The 22,322-nt window shown below is 32.9% G+C and overlaps 2 protein-coding genes and 1 long non-coding RNA gene across 9 annotated transcripts in view; 2 read left to right on the forward strand and 1 right to left on the reverse strand.

The window, feature by feature from the left end:
* The window catches only part of MCU (mitochondrial calcium uniporter), a 304,006-nt gene that overhangs the window by 170,041 nt on the left and 111,643 nt on the right, over positions 1-22,322 (forward strand). The window lies entirely within an intron of this gene.
* Positions 1-22,322, reverse strand: part of jv (javelin) — a 115,619-nt gene that overhangs the window by 34,872 nt on the left and 58,425 nt on the right. The window lies entirely within an intron of this gene.
* LOC141402622 (uncharacterized) overlaps positions 12,429-22,322 on the forward strand; it is a 68,160-nt gene continuing 58,266 nt past the window's right edge. Inside the window, exon 1 of the long non-coding RNA XR_012412679.1 lies at positions 12,429-12,470. This is a non-coding gene — a long non-coding RNA (uncharacterized lncRNA). The remainder of the gene's footprint in view (positions 12,471-22,322) is intronic.

The following is a 22,322-nucleotide window of genomic DNA, read 5'->3' on the forward strand; positions in this document are numbered from 1 at the left end:
GCGCAGTACCAAAGTTGACACTTGTTTATGTAAAAATAAAACGGACTTTGTGCTGTAAAATATACAATTTTTGTTGTATTGCGTCGCTGCATAAATATACAGAAGTGAGACCAAAGTTATTATGAATCGGGAAGCTGTTAATGAGTACTTTCATAATATTTAAAAAAAGGGCGATGAAATTTGTAAAAGTAGCGTAATAAAATCAATTTATATATATATATATATATATATATATATATATATATATATATATATATATATATATATATATATTAAATATTATTTTTTACAAATATTTTTAAAATATATTTAAACTTTTAAAAAAATGTCCAAGTTTGTCCACCTCCAAATTGATTTTGGAAGATAGCTGGGGGTCTGAACTAATAAATTGAGAAATAAATTCTTGCTCAAATTTGCCACAGTTAAAATAAAGTGGATTTTTCTATTTTAAGATGGAAGAATTTTTTGTAAATACCTGTTGTGACTGTACGTAGTATCCAATTGAAATTGAACGGTAATACCTACATCTATCAACCGATTTTTCTTAAAATTCATATTTAAGGGTTTCAGAGTGTAGAAAACAAGTATGTTTAAGTTTTTTGAAAATAGGTCAATTTTTTGTCATAGCCCCCACATAAAAGTACCGTCCGATTTTAGATATTTTGTGAATTATAGCGACACTTTATGACCGATTCGGCTGAAATTTGGTATTTCGACCTCTTGGAAGATATGAATCCTTCGTACCAAAAATTGTTAACATAGGTCAATGTTTTGGTTTAGACCCCACACAACGGGACCACCCTGTTCAACAAATTTTGGCAGTTTTTGGTCATTTTGGTCGACAACAAGTAAGAATTGCTGTTTGTACACATTTATTAAAATTAATAATTCATTTCAATACAAAATGGACGTTGAAATAGTTTTGGCCAGAAAATTTCGATTTGGGACCATTGTGCATCGTTTTGAATGAAAATTAAATAGTTTGGGTAATAAATGGCACAAAACACACGAAAACTGGAAGGGAATGCAGTTTTATTTATTTCCATAGAAGCACACGGATATATGTACATCCGTTTCTTCATATTATCACAATTATTTTTGGACAAATTTGTTTACATTTTTTTCATATTTTTTGTTTGCCATCTGCTTATCCGGGTTGCCGTCAAGTAATACATTTTACGTGCAGACGCCACAAAATAAGTATCATGGAAACCTTAAAATATAAAAGCTTTTATGAAATAGACGAAAGCTTTTAGATAAAAACGAATGGTTCGTAAAATTTTACAAGAACCAAATTTTGAACGTATACGTTTTAGTACGAACGGTTCGTGTGACAGGCAAGCATTTTTACAAAAACACGCTGTAAGTCTTCTTCATAAACGAAAGGAAACTAATTGTTCCATTTTACTTAAATACCACTCTTGGTGGAGGGTATAACAAGTTCGGCCCTGCCGAACTTAAAACCGTTCTTACTTGTTTCTTTTTGTTTCATGGTTTCCCCCAATAGCCAGTTTTAATTTCGCCTGGTGATTACACAATTCTGTCGACATCAAGTGAGTCATTCGTAGATAATAGTGTTCTCCATTTTCGCCCCAACATTATTAATTACCGAAGTTATTGCATCGCTTTTTGAAAAGTCATACATAGCTGTGTCCTTCTATAACTGGCAAGATTTGAAGATTCTTGCTCCTGAAGAAGCAGAAATTGTAATAATGTCGGTGTAAAGCTGATACAGTTCTTTATGCGTAAAACTCCCATATTTACCAATGACGCAGATTGGTTATACCGCCAACTATTGCCTCATCTGCTTTCACGAGTAGCCTTGCTTTAGATCCATGTAACATCTGATGCACGAGAGATCATGAAGTGTGATTTTTGAGACCAAAACAACATCAGTAGGTCAATGTTTTTCTTCTTTTTATTTCAAGTCTGAAGGTGTTTTTGTTATTTATGGGGATCCAGAAGTAGATAAACAATCACTAACTTACGATTGTAGTTTTCAACTTCTAGAACTGGTCGAATTGTCAAAATGTAACAACTAAGTCTCCTTTAGCTCATATTTTGTTCTTTTTTCTGAAAAATCGGTTGCTAAATTTTGACTAGGCGGTTATACACTCTATGTTGTATCTTCATCGCCGTAACTAGTTGATACGGATGTCATTTGTCCTAAATGCAGGATTACCCTATATACCACTTTCTTATCTTCAGTAGCCTTAAGACATTCGGATCGTACCTTGGATTTTTAGTTGGTGGTTTCCTTAATTCCAACATAAAGAGTTTTTGGCAGTTTATTGAAGCTAGTTATTGCGCTTCTACATTACAGGGACCAAAAGTTAGATCTCCCTTTAGCCGCTACATGCAGCCGGATGCAAATATTGGTTTCTACTGTGGTTCGAATCACTATTCCAACACTATTTGCAATTTTGAATCATTACGAAAAGAACACGATATTAAGAGTTGATGTTTTAGTACATTATGTTGTTGTTTTTCCAATTATTTCCGTTCTGTTCATCATTACACGAAACACTTCATGTAAAAGTTCTCTTTTTTGTGGCAGAGATGTGCTTTCACCTCTAGAGACTCCATGTTTAGTCCATAGCTATTTGCAAATGTTTAGCATTTTCATTAAATTTATTATTTTATTGTTTGCTTTAATGTGTGTTTGCAATGCAGTAGATATACTTTAGTGTATGACGCGCCAGTAAAAGTTTACCAAATTATCAACATCATTACACCCCGGTAATGACAAAAACATTGAAAATTATACAATATGATAAAAATATATGTAGATACACACAAACGTATATACAGATATGTATGTATGTATATAATGATGACAATGTTGTTGTACATCGTAATTATGAATATGTATTTTAATTTCCATCCAAGTGTCATTGAAGTTTAATAATGACTTCATTAAACTAAGTACTTTGCTTTATGGCTGTAACGGTTGTAAACGTGTAAAAACATATTTAAATGTAAGAAATTTAAATTACATATTCCTAAATTTACCATTTTCTGGTTTGCTGCTATTCTAAAATGAAATTAATTAAATTTTTTTTTTTTGAGAAAAAATATATCATTCCGAAAAAAAACAATTTCCCATAAAGACTTCTTCATATCAATGACATTTAACCTCCTCCAAGTCCGAACGACGTGCCGCACACTAAAACACCACTTATAGAGGTGGCAAAACATTTGTTAATATGTGTGATATTTTGTTAAATTTGAAAAAAAAAATAAACCCTAATAAACATGTGCTTCTTTGATTTCAAAAATAAATTTCCAGCGATCCCAAAAATGTTTGCAAGAATTCTACTATCTGTTAGAAATTGTGCATTTAGTGGAATGATTTGGAAACATTCAAATTGAAAATGTAACGAATTTTCATTCTTTTTCCAAAATATTCAATCAAATGTAAAAAATTATAAGTTTTTTAAATTCCAATAATTTATAGACCTTTTTTACATATACCGGTGACACTAACATTACAAACAAAAACTAATTTCTATGTGGTTGTTGTTGAGTTGTATTTGTTGTAGTATTTACTTTACCTTATTTGTTCTACCATGAGCTACAACAATGAACTGGTATAGTTTTATTCATGGATTGGACAATAAATGCGGCCTCTAGACAATTTTCTTGAAAATTCACCTTTGGTCCCATAAAAATTATTATTAAGGAAACAAAGATCGCTCAGGTGGTACGGGTTAACGTTAAATGATCGCCGTAAAGTTTCATATATAAGATTTTTGGATCAAATGGAAAAAATTATGGGAGAGGTCTTTCAAAAAAAAATTTTATTTTATATTATGTTTTATCGACCTTTCAGTTATTTATTTGTATGTATCAGACTTTGTCTTCTTGGGCTTTGTCTTCTTATAGCCCAAGAAGACAAAGTCTGATACATACAAACAAAATTTTTTTTTTGGATCTCCTAATGTACATACATAATACATAAGTAAGGCAACATAAATCGTAATCCATTTTTACGACTTATCGAGTTTATATATTTAGTATAAGAAAATGCTTCAAGGGACCGACAGTTTTTTCCCAATGCTAATTATAAGATTTTCAATTTATCAGGGTTAATTAAGGGAGCTATCCTTCCACGTGTGCCACAGTAGTGTATTTGTTACCATGCCCATCTTATACGCAAATGGTCGCCAGATCAAATCACTGCCAAGAAAATATAACATATTTCAAGGTTACTTGAAGCTCTCAGTGTTAATTACATGTTTTTATACTCCAGCCTTAATACGGTACAAAATGGTTTTAGATCAGAACAGCGCTATTTGGTAAAGAAACAAAGCTTGTTGTTGCATTTGCTTTTCTATCTCGGATACACTGTACGTGCTAAACAATAAATATCTCCTGATTGTTGTTTTATTTTTATGTTATTGTGTTGTGACCACTGTATTACAGCATGAGTGATTTGTAGTAATGCTGAGGTTAATTTTTATTACAAAGATAACAAATGCTTTGTGGTTTGCGAGCCACTTTTTCCTCCACATTCACAATTTGGTCTCAACTATCCACCATGTCATTAGATCTTTTAGATATTGTTGGTGACACTTTCACACTTAATTTCACTTTCAATTCTCTGATCGTGCCTAATCCATCTCACTTCGGGTGACCAGTCCCGGGTTGTGTGGAGTAGAAACTGGTGTAGTTTCGACAACGCAGTCTAACCGAGACTTTCGGGAACCACAGGAATCCCTTCATCGGATGATAATATTGATCTAGCTTGGCTATGGAGAGGGAGGCGCCATTGGGTGCAATGTGATGCTTGGGGTTTGGATTAGGAATACGTATCACCAAGCAAAAGTCGACTTTTCGATCTTTTGATTTTTGCTTAGAACTCAAAAATCGATGTTTCGATTTTTTGATTTTTACTTAGAACACAAAAATCGATCTTTTGATTTTTACTTAGAAAAGAATCGTTCGATCGAGATGACTCCCTGCGTTGAAAATGTGTAACGTTTTAGAGTACAATGCTTCGCGTTTAACACTGTTATATGAAGTAGGATACTTACCTATTATGTTTGATATATTCCAAGAAACCAAATATTATTTCCAATTTTCGTTTGATCAAAGTCCTTTGTTGGATAAATCCGACACCATCAATGTCAATTCTATATTTGCAGATATTTGAGTGCAATTTAATTATGTTTCTCGTTTTCGCATACAAAGAAATTAGTTAAAATTACTGTGTAATAGTACCGTTAGATTAACTTTGTTCATCAGTACAACAAATAGTATAATATTGTTGTCTTACTGTTACCAATGTAATCTGTATATTTAATTTTCGTAGTACATACATCAAAAAGTCAAAACAGAATTGATCTTTCGATTTCCATTACAAAAATTTAAAAATCATAATAGAAAATCGATCTTTCGATTTTCTATGAAGTCAAAAGTCGACTTCGGTGTTTAAGTTCTTCAAATCAAAAAATCGAGGAATCGATTACTCGAAAATCAATTTGCGTATCCCTAGTTTGGATTCGAATCGCGGGTAGTGTTTCAGCCCTGTGTGGAGTTGCATTCTTAACCGGGTGCTGTGACCCATAGAGCAGCGTAGGTGGTAGTCCTCAGCACCCCATAAAGAAAGATGTTATGCCCATAAAGAGTATCCTCGTATTGGTACCTGTGGAATAGATGTGGAGGCTTTGAGTACTAAGAGTACTCTGTCTAATACGAAAGGAGCGCAGGCCGACGCATTGTATCGCAACCCCTATGCAATGTTCTTAATGCCCAAAGATGTTCACTATTCACTTGTATAAACAAAATTGAATTTTTCTCTTACCAGTTTCGGATTGAAAATATGGTGCTATGATTTTTGCTCAGTTAGCAGAATTACATATTTTACACACGATTCTCTCTCTGATTTGTTATAGTACTTTGTATTTCTGAAATAGTTGTAGTATTTTAGAATTTTGCGAAACTGAAGATTATTTTTTTGTTATTAATGTAAAGATAGAAGATCTTAACCGGAGCTATTAACTTAATTCCACGAGGTTGTAAAAGGAAAGAAATAATTTTCTTACCGAAATCGTCATTAAAAAAGACAAGCGTAAACTTGTAAGTACTTTGAAATTAACAAACAGATACAGTACTAGTTCATGATGATGTATGAGGTATTTTGTATTGCTGTTTGAAAACCATTGGATTCGTTAGAATATACCGGTACATTTGTATCTTTGAATTTTTGTTGCAAAATATCTTTTGTGATGATAAACAAAATTAAGATAGGGTAATTTTGAGTGCAACAACAAAACATCTATAAAAAATCTCTTCGCGAAACAATTTCTACTTATGACAACATTTTGGTATAGGCCTATGTTCCTGTCTAATTTTCCAAGGTCTAAATATTGGATCCTATCAAGGGATTTTTTTCGAAAAATATTTATGGATGAAAAAGGTAAAATTTTAAACAGGTTTTAATATATATATTAAGTCTCATCTGTCAGCAAATAAAAAAATTCTTCCCTTGAAAACGCCCCCTTCCCCTCGATGGTAGGGGTACATTTTTGAAGCCTATATTTTTGGAACTTTTTAAGTTAATTTTAAAAAATTATAAAAAAATTAAATTTAAAAAGTAATCATGGGGAATTATTGCCAATATATGTAACCGTTTCCCTAAATATAAAGAGGAGCGCGACTTTACATACATATGTGCAAAAATGACTGTTTGAAATTTCGAACACTGGTACTTATCTTAGCGGTCAGTGGCTATATCAAAACGTGGAAATGTACCGACAAATTAGGGGGAAAATTAATTATAGCCCCATAGAAGACTAAATACTAAATTTCAGCCATTTCTGTAGAATAGTACGGCTAAAATCATAAAAAACCCTAAAATCGGTAGGTACCGTTCTAGTAAGGCTATATAAAACATGGACCAGTGCTGACAAAATTCTGGAGGAAAGTTTAGTTGCCCCAAAGAAGACTAAATATGTATGTATTAATGTACAACCATTTCTATAGGATAATGCAGCTAAATCCCTGAAAAACCCCAAAAATCGGGCGGTACCGTTCTATGGCGGTGTAATCCAAAACGTGGACCAGTAATGACACATTTCCGGGGAAAATGTTGTAGGCCCAACCATTTTTTCATTCAAAAATGATAAAGTAAATCAATAAAACAGCAAATAAATCAATTTTTTACTTCTAAACATATAGTGTTCGCGCCATTGCACGAAGGGGCCAATGACAGGTTTTTGAGGTAAAAAGTCATTTTTTTCAAGTCAGTGATTGAAATCAAATAATAACGGAATTATATTCTTAGCACTTTCAAACCTCAAAAAAAAAATTACAATCTGGCAACGGCCCCCGGCGACATGCCAAGCTGCCAAAGATGTCATAATTTTCATTCCGTTTATTTCTGACATTCAGTAGTAATTAAACAATATAAGTATTTTGGCGTCAAAACCCGATCTGTTGATTTTATATATTTTTTAAAAATGGAAAATACGGGTAATAGTATGTAAATTCAGATTATTATTGAAAATGTAAATGTAATATTAGATGTGGTCAATAATTTGTTGTGTCAGTAAGTGATGTTTTTTGATGTATGCTGTGGTATCGTCCATGTGTTCTTTGGAGTAAAACTTTCGGTATCGGGGTGTATTCTCGTAAAAATATGTATCAGGTGAAAGTTGAAAATGCCGGCTAACAGATTTTGAAAAGAAATTTTGCGTATACTTGCGAATAAAAAAATTATCAATTTCCAGATATCGTAAAACTTAAAAATTTGGATATTTTTAATTTTTGGTTGGAAAATCAGCGAAAACCTAAACACGTTATAGACTGGATTTCTGCGAAATTTAATCGAGGTGTCAAAGACAACGTCGTGACGGGAGTTAAAAAATAAGCTTATAACATTTGTGCACGCCTTAAGCAAAAATGGATAAAAAATTGGAGGTAAAAAAATCGTGTATTACAATTTGAAAGCTTATGGTTAGCTAGCGAAACAGTATTTACGCTAGAACAAGGTAATGATACAAAGAAGAGAGGGCACCCTAATGAGGATTAAAGTGAAGGAAGAAAACTTGCTTCGGAAGTCTCTTATGAACACGGCAACTATACCAAGCTCTTGATTCATGCGGCCTCTGTTTCGGCCAATTTGCCAAAAGAAAAATATACAAACTATGTTCTCAAGGAAGTTCGGTATCAACCAACTAAAATGAGAAAACAATTAACTTCGAAATGATGTCTCAATAATGTTTTCTAGATTCCGTCAGACACTTTAAATTTCATCACAATTGGACATATATAGCGTGATTGCTGCACGAAATACCTAAAATCGCGTGAAAATATATATGGGAGCTATATCCAAATCTGAACCGATTTTGATATTATTTGGCATACTGTTTTCTAGAACTAATTCCGTCATACATTTTAAATTTCATCGAAATTGGACAGAATTGCAGAAATGTTTGTTGCACCAAATACCACAAATCGGGCGAAAATATATATGGGACCTATATCCAAACCTGAACCGATTTCAATATAATTTGCCAAACATTAGACCGAATCCTGTCACACGTTTCAAATTTCATCGAAATTGGACAGAAATTGCGTGTTTGCACCAAATACCTCAAATCGGGCGAAAATATATATAGGAGCTATATCCAAATCTGAACCGACTTCATAATAACTTGGCAAACTTATTTCCAGTCCGAATTTCGCCACATATTCCAAATATCATCATAATTGGACAGAATTTTCGTGTTTGGTCCATCAATTACTCGAACTCGGGCGAACATATATATAAGAGCTATATCTATATATGAACCGATATCAACCAAATTTGGCAGATTAGTTTCTAGGCCGATTATAAACATCTGCACGAAATTTTGAAGGTCTAGCTTGCCCCTGTGATTTTTTGCCTCAAAAACCTGTCATCGGCCCATCGTGCATTGTTCGAAATTTCGAACACCATTTTCCGGGAAAACGACAAATCGGAAAATTTTTTGTGTCGATTTTTGACATCAGTGTGTCCTAATTACCCTTAAAACTATTTTTTCTTAAAAAATAAATAAAAAATTTGTCTCGAGACGAAATGGGCTAATAAGTTTTTTTTTTAATTCCAACGAATTTTAATTTGTTCAGTTTTTTACTTTTAATAACAAAAAAAAAGGAATTACCCAAACAGTACTAAATACCCTTCCATCAAAGTACCATCGTCTCATGGCCAGCATTTTTCTAGCGCTTTTAATGGCTGTTTTGAAAAACCAACAAAATATTTCGGCCTTAACGAAGTTATGCCAAGAAATTGCGTTCACATTAATTCTTAAGGAAAATTCATAATTTGCATAATTTCTGCTTTTTCTTTTTGCAAAATTCTACCGCCAAAACATCTATCCACGACCTTTTGGGTCAAACAGAAAACACCCTTTAAATAACTTGATTTGTATGCCAAAAAGGAGAAGGAAAGAAAACAAAACTTCCAGCATTTGTTGTTTGCTTCGAGGGTTTGGCGATTAATTTTTTGGGTCATAGCATTAAAAATAAAAACAAACAACATTAAAGTGTCATCAGCATCGACCATCACGCTGCGATTTTTCACCCAATCACCAACAAAAATGTCAACTAACAAATGTTCGCAGAGTTTATTTCGAGTGCCACAATGTGTATACACACAAAGGCACAGTGGCTTGGATTTGCTGTTAAATATATTCGTTGTACCACAGAAATTATAGATTGTAAATGGAGAACCAATTCATTGTAATCTTCTGTAACGAGAATGTGATGACATTTTCATATAATTTAGGATATCAATATCTAATTTCGAAGATTATTTAGCCTTTTATGTCCGTTTCAAAGTTTACATTTTTAGTTTTTTTTAGGTTTTCACGATTTTGCTTGGATACCGCAAGTCCTATTGAAATGGGACTAAAGAAAATTGTGTAGCAGTGAAAATTCTGCTCAAGATTGGCTGATTGATATTTTCCTAGGTCTTACCATTTTTGAGATATAGAGGTTCAGATCAAACTTTCAGATTTTTTCATAAGTCTTCAGGATTTAGCTTGAAAACTGCAAATCCTTTCGAAATGGGACTAAAGAGTATGTTGTTGCTGTAAAAATTCTCTACAAGATTGGCTTCGCAATTTTTTTCCTAGGTTGTACCGTTTTTGAAATATTCATATAGGTTTAAGTTGGGAAATTGCAGTCATGACATTATTTTATAAGAAGGCGATACAGTCAATCCATTGTCCTTATTTGAATTTCTATATCTCAATAACGGTAAAAACTACGAAGATATCATAAGAATCAATCTTGTAAAAAAAATTCATAGCTATAACATTTTCTTTAGTCCTATTTCAATAGGACTTGCGGTTTCCAAACAAAATCTTGAAAACCTAAAAAACCCTTAAAAATGTCAACTTGAATCACGATTTATTTAAAAAGCGCTCCGGCGATTTTTTAGTTTTTTGATTTTTCTCATCTATGGGCATTGTAGTTTCAGAATCAGCAAAAACTTCCCAGGTGTAAGCACCTTTCATTTAAATTTGATTCAAGAGCACCGTGATGCTTCTATGAAGGCTATACAGACAACATTTCAGGCGGAAAATTTTATACACCAAACGAACAGATTTCAGTCATTTCGGTTGGATACTGTGGGCACAACCTTCAAAATACCAAAAATCGGGATGCACCGTTCTATGGGGTCTATATAAAGACGTGGACCTATACCGACAGATTTCAGTTGGAAAGTTGTATACCCCATCGAAGACTTAATACCAAATTTCAGCCATTCCGGGGTAATATTAAGGCCTCAACCTTCAAAATAACGAATATCGAGAGGTGCAGTTCTATAGGGACTATATGAAGTCAAACGTCTACTAAACCAACAAATTTCAGGTGGCTCTATCTTAAAAATTGTGAGCTGTATCCTGACTTCAAAAGACAGACGGACGGACGGACTACGGCATGGTAATTTCGACTTAGAATATTATGCTGATCAAGAATATATACACTTTATAGGGTCTGTGACGAATATTTCGATGTGAAAAATTTAACTATACCCTCCATATTATGGTAGAGGATATAAAAAGAAGAAACAAATAATAACATGGATCTGAATGTTGGTATACACACACAAAAACTAAACTCACCAAATTTGTTTTCACCACGGCGTCGGTATTCGAAGAAGAGAATAAAATTGTCAAGGAAATATTGTCCAGTTGTCAAAAACTATTGTTGGATTTGACAAAAACAATTGTTGAAATTGACAAAAACGATTGTTGGAGTCACAATACAACATACGTCATGTAACAATATTTTTACCATACACATGTTGCTCTTCGAATATTGTTCGATCAATCATTTTTTCTCTGCGTGAGGGCAGTGACATTTTCAACTGAATATGATTTTATGGTCTTATTGGTCCATCGCTCGATTTTAGATATTTTGACTAAATCTTTGTTCAGAGTTGAGCGAAATTTGTTATCACTAAGTCGAAAATATCAATGCAAACAAACATTTTGTAAGTCTCGCGCTACTGTGCCATTACAAATACGTACATATGTATGTATCTCCTTGTTATAATTATGCTAACGAATTTAAACAATGTGATTTTTTAACACATTTTTTGAAAGCCGTCATCGTTTTTCGTAATTTGTTTACATTTTCATGAGCTGAGCGTGTCGAACGCGTTCAGCAATAAATAATAACATAGACACAAAACACAAAATCACAACCATAACGTGGTGGCCTTACGAATTGTGAAAATGTGTTGTCTACGCGAAGAAGATGGTAGCCGAATTTCAACAACTCATGGCATTTTCAGTGATTTTGATGGGAAAATGTGAAATTATGATATGAACTCTATGTTACAGCTCGTTAAAAATGTTAGCGTTGAAGACCTTGGAAGTTTTTTTTGCAAATATAATTTATTTTATTTGGAATAAATATTATTTTTTTCTCAATGTTGAATGCGAAAATGTACTCATAGGTATGCAGTGGATTCGTACTAGAATTTTTAAATAAACTTGAATTATCCACTTATTAATCACATAATATTATCTTATTCCAAATACACATTATCCAAAGTCAATAAACAATGTTAGGTTAATTTATTTATGTTGTATTACTAATGAGATTAATAAGAGATTGTAACATGGGTCGTTATTGAACACTAAATGAAAGTAAAATGAAAGTCATGAAACCATAATTGTACAAATTATTAATTTCAAATTATTTATAATCTTATCTTGTTAACGATTCGGTCATTGAATTTCCAATTGGTGTATTTAATATTACAATTTACACAGTATTTAAAAAATACTCATGAGAAAAATTATCAAGCAACAAGTAAATTGTAATTTTACTATGAACTATTCTTCTTTATTTTCTTGGAAGTCGTAAAAACTTCGTATAATTTCATAATAAATATATTTCTTCTTAACAATATGTTTTTTCTTTTAGGTATGACCATATTGACGTGTGTAAATATATGGAAATATGTAAGTTATATTTGATGATAATCAATTACACTATAAAGGAATAATACGGAAGAATCATTTCATTGGTTTAATAATAAACTTAAGGTTTGAATTTAATACCATGTACAATAGGGTTATAGCTATTTTTGCAATTTTTACACATATCAAATTACATAAATGCTCTCTTCCAGAACCTGCGAGAACCTACAATTTTTGAAATTTCTCTCAAATGTATAAAGGAAAACTTTGTAAAAAATTTTAAAAACAGAGCAAATAAATCAAGAAATTTGGTGTCACTTTTGTTGTATCGTGAAAAAGTTCGCTCACAATATACATAGCAATTAGATTTGTCGTCGGAGACCCTTTAAAGTTTATATTGGGCATTCTGAATGAAATTTTTCAAGAACATGTAAAAAAGTATCAGTCGGCTTTGTCGACAGAGGTATACCCTCAGTCTGTGTGAATTGAAACACCTTTTCGCAAAAAGTATGTAAAAACGACACAGATATGGATTAGGATAAAATCTCAAAAGTTTTGCGGGGGGTGGTACCTAAAGGAATGGGCCGACATAGTCCATTTTGAAAGGTCCTTATCAGAGATGGTCTGTTTGACGATTTTTTGGGTTTTCTACGGTCGTAAAGTTGTAAACGTCGGAAACGTCACATACCTATATGAAACGTATAAAAAGTCGCTTACGTCATAAACCTAAAAATGTCTATGTTCTCTATATAATTTCTAGTTTAAATTATTATTACACAAAATTTTGAAAATGTTCAGTGTAGAACCACTCTCGAATAGCTTTGATTTTTGTTGTAACAAACTGTATTCACTGCCCCCTATACGATGGTACAAGTTTCATCAGGGGCAAGTCCATACTTCCTGCGACACCGTGTGTCTAACGGATCTGCCGATTCGGTCCATAATTTGGTTTTCGTAATATTTTGTACAAACTTAGTTTAAGTTCGAAGATAAGCCAAGTCGGTCCACTCCTTCAGGTACCTCCCCCACCAAGGTTAAAAAATGTTCTTCCAGATATACATAGATCAAGATCGAGTATGGATTATATTTGTCCACTCCTTCGGTTATCTCCCATACAAAAATTCGGATAAGCTCACTTTAATACCTCGAATCACTTTGATTTTTGTTGAAGCAACTTGCATTCGCTGTCTCAATTACAAAAGTAAAAGTTTTTCAGAAGCAAGTCCATACTTCTTGAGAAAACAGCACGAAGGGCGTAAAAACACTTATGGCACCATATGTAGTGGCTGGAGAGCACGATAACTCTCGAACTGATATAACCAAACTTTGGATCTCCTAATATTTTGTCCAATTTTAATTTAACTTTGAAAATGGTCCATATAGGCCCTCTCCCTATGGTTCCTCCCCCACAAAAGTTCAACTTTTTTTAAGTACAGTTCAGGATCTGTTCGAAGATAATTTGGACATTTATACCGATGCTACTCTTTTTGCTCCTTTTTGTAGCGGTATTATGTTTTTCCTGGGTAAGTCCAGGCTTCCTGACATACTGGCCCAAAACATTTAAGTTATACGGTGACCAACTGAAATGACACCTAAGATCTACTTCCAAAATGAAGTATGTCGATCCATTCCTTCAGGTACCTCCTCCGCATTATTAGCGAGCTTTAGTTCATACGATGAAGGTTTGAACTCGCACAGGTTGAGTGTATATCTCTGTCGGCAAAGCCGACTGATACTTTTCACTTGTTAGCAAATATTTTGCTATGCAAGATTGTTTAGCATTTGTCAGTTGCAATTTATTGTAGTGGTTGTACAAAAAATTGGACATTTATTTAATATGAAATTAAATTTGTAAAATAATTCCCACCCGTTGTTATAAATGTATTGTGTCCTATACATATGAATATTAAAATTAACAAATATATGGGGATTTCTGAGTGAAATCGGACACTTTTTCAAGATGAGGTTTTTGATTTCCGTTATTTTTTTTCTGTGGCGATGCTGCTGATTAACAAAACATTTTTGTATATTTTCAGATTTTTTTTGACTAACGGTTCCAGAGATATCGCGCCTTGAAAAAGTCAAATTCTGTAAAAAGTACATGCAAAGAAATACTCATAACTTCATTAATATTGGTCCAAATGGAAAAAATCTTTTTTTGTATCTTTTGTTGTTTTATCAGCTATTAAATAAAATATAGCAAAAAAACTTGCACAGTGGGCTTGGATGCTATCTTCGCGATTTAATATTTAAAATCAATTTTTAAAGATGTTCGACCCCTTCGATTTTCTTTACATTTTTTTGTATTAAACTACGTTCAATTACAAAAATTTTAAGTCCTATATGGTAATGGGATTCGGACGATTACTATTTTTTCTGAATTTTTTAAAATTTGTCAATACAATTTTTCCTTAATACCTTTGTCCAAAATTTGTATTTCCTGTATTTTTGAAGCTAAGAGTACATATTTATCATTATATATTATATATTTATCATAAAAAATAGAAAAAAAATGTACAGTGGGCTTTAATGGAATTTTCGCTGATGCATTTTCAAAATCGAAAAATGACGCAGTTTTTAAGATGTTTGACATAAATTCATAAATATAAAATCAAAACAAATATTTATAAATTAAACTTTTAATTTTTTTAATAAAATAATAAATTTTGGACAATGGTATAAAGGAAAAATTGAATTGACAAATTTTAAAAAATTCAGAAAAAATAGTAATCGTCCGAATCCCATTACCATATAGGACTTAAAATTTTTGTAATTGAACGTAGTTTAATACAAAAAAATTTAAAGAAAATCGAAGGCGTCGAACATATTTAAAAATTGATTTTAAATATTAAATCGCGAAAATAGCATCCAAGCCCACTGTGCAAGTTTTTTTTGCTATTTTTTATTTAATAGCTGATAAAACAACAAAACATACAAAAAAAGATTTTTTCAAATTGGACCAATATTAAAGAAGTTATGAGTATTTCTTTGCATGTAGTTTTTACAAAATTTTACCTTTTCAAGGCGCGATATCTCTGGAACCATTAGTCAAAAAAAATTTGAAAATATACTAAAATGTTTTGTTATTCAGCAGCATCACCACAGCAAAAAATAAAGAAAATCAAAAACCTCATCTTGAAAAAGTGTCCGATTTCACTCAGAAATCCCCATATACATATATACATATATCCATCTGTCATATCATGTGAACATTATATTACAGAAATATGAAATGTTAATATTTTTTTCTATTTCAAGGAATAAAAGATACTTTCAATGGAAGCAAAAACAATTAAATTAATATCTTTTAAATTTGTTGTTCTTTTTGTTGAAATAAAATAAGATCTTAAGAAAATCTAAAATGTTATTAAATTGGATTAAAAACAAATATTGTTGAAATTATAAATGTTTTAATTCCGTCGTAAACCTATGTTTTTGGGTCATATACGTCACAGTTTCCGACAGGCCATCTCTGGTCCTTATCGATAGGTCCATTATATCAGGAAACATGGACTTGAACACGAAAAACATCATATCGCTGTAAACAGCGCTACTAGGAAAACTGGCAAAATTTTCCAAAAAAAATACTCGCACAGACATTTAACCGCAATTAGGGCCCACTTTTGAACATAAAATGGACCAAATATTTCGAGATCCAAACTTTGGACTAAATCGGTTGCTCCGTTTATGAGATATTGCGCGTATTATTTAGCGAATATTTTCGAACTTTTGTCGGAGAGTGGACCTACAAGTACCATCTTAAAATTTCATCTAATATACTAAGAAATATTACGATACGCAGAGTGTGGACCAATGCAGTATTCGGCGCACCAACCACTACACATGCTGGCCGTAGGGTTTTTTTTACAGTTTTCGGGTCATTTTCTCATGAAGTATGGACTTGCCACTGAACAATTTTGTACCATCGTAATAGGGCCCTTGAATGCAACCTGTTGCAAGAAAAATTTAAACGATTCGAGAGGAGGTCTTAAACTGCACTTTACCAAAATTTTATGTGGGGGTACCCGAAGGAGTGGACCGATATAATCCATATTCGAACTTGATCTATGTCTCGTAGAAACATTACGATGTCCAAAGTTATGACCAATTCGATTACTACCTTCTAGAGGTATCGTGCGCACAATTTTAGTGAACAATTTTGCACTTTTGTGGGGGGAGCACCCGAAGGAGTGAACCAATGGGGTCATCTAAGAACTTGATTTAACTTTGGGACAAATATTACGATTGCCAAATTTTGGCTCCATACACAATACACGGTGCCATAGCAGGTCAATGTTTTGGAATAGCCCCCATTTAACGGTATCCCCGACTTTCGATATTTTGAGGATGTTAGCTACAATTTTTAACCGAACTAGATGTAATTTGACACTTGAAGTTCTCAGGGGTCTCAGGGTATAAAAAGTTCGTCCCTGCCTTGTTTTCTGTTTATGTTGGTATACATATGTGCCATTTTGAATTGTTTTTGGTAAATAAAAAGGTTAGTCGTGTTTTGGTATGCTCTTCGATTTTTCAAATTTGAACAAATGGATAAAAGAAGAAGGGTTTGCTCACTGTTTTCAGCAAAGGCGTGATGCATTGTGATAATGGATTTTGCACCATGATAACGCACTAGTTCACATATCGATGCTTGTGCGAAAAACCAAAAACAGAACCGTTATCATACCTCAATCACCCTATTCGGCGGACATGGCCCCCGCTGACTTTTTTCGTCTTTCCAAAACTGAATTTAAAATAACGGATTTTTAACAGATCTCGTACAATGAATTCCCTCCCAATGATTAACTTCTCATTCGTTAAATGAAAATGTTTACTTAAAATTAATTGCTCCCACATTATATTCACTTTCCACATAAAATATTACAAATTTATAGTTTACAATTAGTTGTGCATTATGACCGTAACTTACTTTCGTTAATTAAATATCAAATAATCAGTTGCAGTGGAGTTTTTTTTTTCAATTACAGAACATAATTAATGTCACAATTTATTTTTCTCCCGTTGTGATTGATTACTTCGGTGAGACGAAACCATTTATTGTAATTATTTATTTATAAACTTAATTATTTAAAAAACGCACACACAGAGGAACTTGTATTAAATCACTTTAATGGATTTTATGTGAAAAAATTATTTGTTGTTTTTTTTTTTAATTTTGTATAGCTTGGGAATTAAATTCAACTTAAATATGGATTTTCTTTTTTTACATTTCTCACAGCACAAATGCGACACAAATTATGAACAAATGTGTCCGGCACATGCAAAGTGCTAACTAAATCTTTTTTGTTGTTAAATCAGACATTCATATGTACATCTGTACGTAGGTATATGCACAGTTAACGCTCAGTGACCGGTCGGTATATTGCCCTCACTTTTCAAAGCAAAGAAACTAAAAAAAAAAATGAAAACCAACGACAAATCCACTTTAACACTTTTAAACGCGTTTATAGCGGTTAAGGTTTTCCAGCTCGCTTTTCTGTATTTTTCCGATATCTCCTCTAGTTTGTTGTAATACTAGGAGGATTTGTTGTTAACGCGTTCGAGTTTCAATTCCAACTAACAGAAGTATGCGCCGCCGCTATCAACTCTGATACAATCCCATACAAGAGCTAGTCAACAAACTGAATGAATGGATGTATGAATTGTTTTACGACATATGTACACACATATGTCTGTATGTATATTTGTAACCAGCTACTGCTACATAAAATGTCAGTTATTGTTTTTGGTTGTTATAGTAACTCTGTTAACTGTTTGTTGGCATCTTTGTTTGCCATTGACGTTGATCCGCAGAGCACAAACCCATTACATTCTTCTTTATATGTGTACTAATATATGAATTTACTATTATGACCGACCGGATGATCACGTAATAAAAAAATTAGGCTAAGGGATTTTTCATTTCTACATTTTTAATGGATAACTTAAATTTTGCTTTTTATATATCCGCTTTACATGTTATTTACTCACATGTTTTTTGGAATGAATGCATTTTCTAACTGAAACTTTTCTGAGTTTAGTACATACAGACGAACGTGTGCATAAACCGAACGATGCAAGAGACTACATGCCCGTAAATGTCCCAGGTGCCGGAATCTCCTATGCTTTGCGATTGCAGCATTATTCGTAATAATTTTTCAAAATTTTATACCTTGCAAATGACATTTCAAATTGTACTACATGCTCGTGTAAATCATTTGAATTTTTAATGTTTTGCTGTTTTTGTTGTTGTTTATGAATTACCAAACAATCCATCATAGTCCACAACAGCACACATTGTCACCCTTCTTCCAAAGCAGAGAAACACAGCTACACCATCATCATGCAGCAAAAGTACATACAAATAATGTTGATGACACAGATGACGACGATGATATTCACCACAGCACCACTGCTCCGCTGGGTCAATACAATGCAACCAAGTGTTGCCGGCATACATACATACGTACTACATATTCATGGCATGACGACAGATATTTTTCGGTTTTATAAATCCAACTCGAACAAAAAGAAATCCCAAAGAATTATAAACTAATGTAAAACTATTGAAGGTGGTGGGAGGGAGCTAAGTTTGCAACCACATAGGCCACATGATATGTTTGCGGCTGCAAAATATCACAACATAAACCAGACACAGACGCACAACATATGAACTTTTCGTAAAATTCAAACTTAACATTCGGTGGTTATTATTTACATATTTTTGATGTACCACTTTCGGGGAGAGAACACTTCGATTAAATTATTTTTGTGTTGACGTCAATCATCCAGAGATACACAGTTTTCTTCAGGGGTTCAGTGAAATATGTAGGTATATATTGTCTTTTCATCAAGAACTAATTGATAAACGACAATGTGAAGAACTTGAAATGGGAATAGAAATGAAATCAAAAAATTTTATAAACGCATAAAACATCAAACAGATGATTCTAACATTGACATTACCTCGTGCAGAGATGAAATTGGGAACCAGATAACAGTTACGCCGTACAGGGCGGTGCGACTCCCAAATGTAGAGATAATTTCTGGGGTGAATTTGGGTGTTCTGATATTAATACTTTTCAGCAAAAATCTTTACCAAATAATGGGTTCTTATATTACTTTTCGGTAGTCGTAACTACTTACAAAACCCTCTACAAACTTTTTTTTTGTTGCCTTGTTCATACTAAGGCTAATTCGCTCTATATTCGTTGTTCGAACCCAAATTCCGATATAATAAGTGTGTCTGCGTACTCGATAATTTGTAATAATTATTACAAATTATTACTGAATGTTGTTTTTTTACACAAATGTTCAGTAAAAGAGAATGAATTGAGAGACTTGTTTTGAATTATTACTGAGAACTTATAATTTTTACTGAAGGAATTTTGTTCAGTAACATTTTGTAGCTTTAGGCAGTTGTCAAAAGTTTAAAATATTCAAATATCATAATCGTAAATATTAATCAAATTGAAAATTTTTACTGAATGTTGTCTTTTTACTTTTTTAATTTTTTTCCTTTGCAAGAGTACAAAATGCTTTACTCTCTAAAAAGGAGTTACTGAGTAATATTTACTGAGAAAGTACAAGGACAAACCTAATTACTTCATGTCCCATACAAAATTTTGAGAACGAACAACATTGTTCAATTTAAATTACTCTCAGAACGACGATAAAATGTGTCCCATCTCTAACAAATGAGAGAATTTATCGAAATAAATTAATTATGACAGGAAAAATAACAAATTAAAAATTTATTAAAAATCCAAACCTTTTTAGAAAAACTCCAAAATATGAATGAAAAGTAAACGGTTTAACGACTAGTATACATTCAAATCATAGCAAATTTTGTCTTCTCTTTCATTGCAGTTGCATTTCTTGTCCTTCGTTTTAAATTCGCCTACAAATTTAGAAACAAAAATCAAATGCCTGCCGGAAAGTCTGTATACCAAAAAGTTATTTTGGCAGGTCTCTCTCTCGTTAATTTTTAAAATAGAAAAATTTGAAAATATGCTGAAAACACCAAAATTTTGAAAACAAATAGAAAACATGAATGAAAATAATATAACTTAATATTGAATAGATATCTGTAAAAAGGACAAATATTTTTTCAGTTCATATCAATTAATTTTACTTGTCTTTTGGCTGAAACTTTCTTTAAAATCAGTAAACATGAAAATATGAATCAAACTATGAAAATATGAATCATTTTGCTATGAATTGTGTACCATGCCGTATGAACGGGTTAATTTGTGTACGTAATTATGAGAACGAACGACGTGATTCAAATGCTTATATGAACATGGCATAACAGGGACATACCGCTCTGAATAACTGGTTATTTTATAACCACTAGAATAACTAGTTATTCTATGGCCACTAGAAGTTGAAAAAGAAGCTAAAGAGCATGTGTTCTCTTTGTTGAACAGTTGAGGTGGAATTTGTTTCCAATTTCAATACTCTTCAAATTATTATTTTATTTTGCTCTCTGCTGGATTAGATCATGCGAACTTCTGATTTGTAGCCGAACACCCTACACACTGTACCACTCGTACGAACATTAAAGGTTGTTTAAACGTTTCCATGTGCACCAACATCTGTTCTTTATGTTGTTAACAACAAACTCGCGTGCCGACAATGTGCGTTGAACATACTGCCCTCGGATTTGCAGTCGCACAAACACGCCACCGTACTCATTACTTAGGAAGGAGTAAAAAATAATAGTTTTGCTTTGTAACATTTTTAAGAAAAATCCATTATTTTTCAGCTTACTGGTAATGCAGAAAGTAGCTTGCATACATTACTTTGTAATGGGTTACATTATGGCTAACGTATCCGAATTTTTGCTGAGATGCGCTTCAATCAAAAAAACTGAATCCAATTTTGGTACATATTGAGGCAAAGAAAAAGTTTTTCGATTGGTTTCAAAAATGAATTTTGGTTTAAAAAGTGAATTTTCAAAAATTGTGAAGTTTTTATGTACACTCCGGTTCATCTGAAAAGAACCAACCAATTTTGCTACAGGAGAGGAATTGACAATTATATTTTTGTGGACATGTAGAGTATACAGTAGCCGATATTGTCAATACCTAACATGTTTCACATATGCGTCCTTTTTACTCGCTTTATGAAAAAAATGTAAAAATATTGACATGTTTTAATGGTTCACCAGGATAGAACCACCATAAGGATTTGCACAAATCCTTCGTCAGATGTGAACAACTTTTACAAAAAACTACTTATAATTAAAAATAAAGACCGTGATTGCCAACAAATATTGGGCAAAAAAATTGTATTGTATATTGGTCTTGGAGTATGATAAAAATCTATGCTTAAAGCTCCAAAGGATATTCTTATGAAGAAATCGATAGAAACAATTTACAAAGTCGAATTGTATACTGAATTGGGTTCAATATTTTCAAGGCTACAACAAAAAAATATAAAAAAGTACAAAGAAGTCACATTTCCTGGTTTTAAGTGGGCAGCTAAACAAATGCAACGTGTCGTGTGGTCCCAATCCACATGCAGAGCATGTTTTGGTATCGTGCCATTCATTTGGGCCCAATATGAATTGATGTGACTGCATCGTCCGAATCCTAACTGGGCTAAAAGCACTCCTGTGCGCCTTGGCAGCTGCCGTTCTTCTGCTGCAACGTGTGAATCCTACTCAAGCCTTGTTGTGTTCATGTTCCTGTAAAATTATAGTCTCCTCATGAAAAAGGTCCACTGGTGCCGTCAGGAGGCAACCTGTTGCAGTCCTCAGGCCGGCATTCTGAATATTCTTTCGTAGCCTTAACATTTACATACCACACTGGCGCCGCATATCATCCCTTGTCTGGATCTTAACTGGGCTAAAACCACTCGTGTTCGCCTAGGCAGCTGTACCTTTGTGCTGCC

Source organism: Musca autumnalis, unplaced genomic scaffold, assembly GCF_047663935.1.
Source record: "Musca autumnalis isolate F117 unplaced genomic scaffold, ASM4766393v1 scaffold_4, whole genome shotgun sequence".
NCBI lineage: Eukaryota > Metazoa > Arthropoda > Insecta > Diptera > Muscidae > Musca > Musca autumnalis.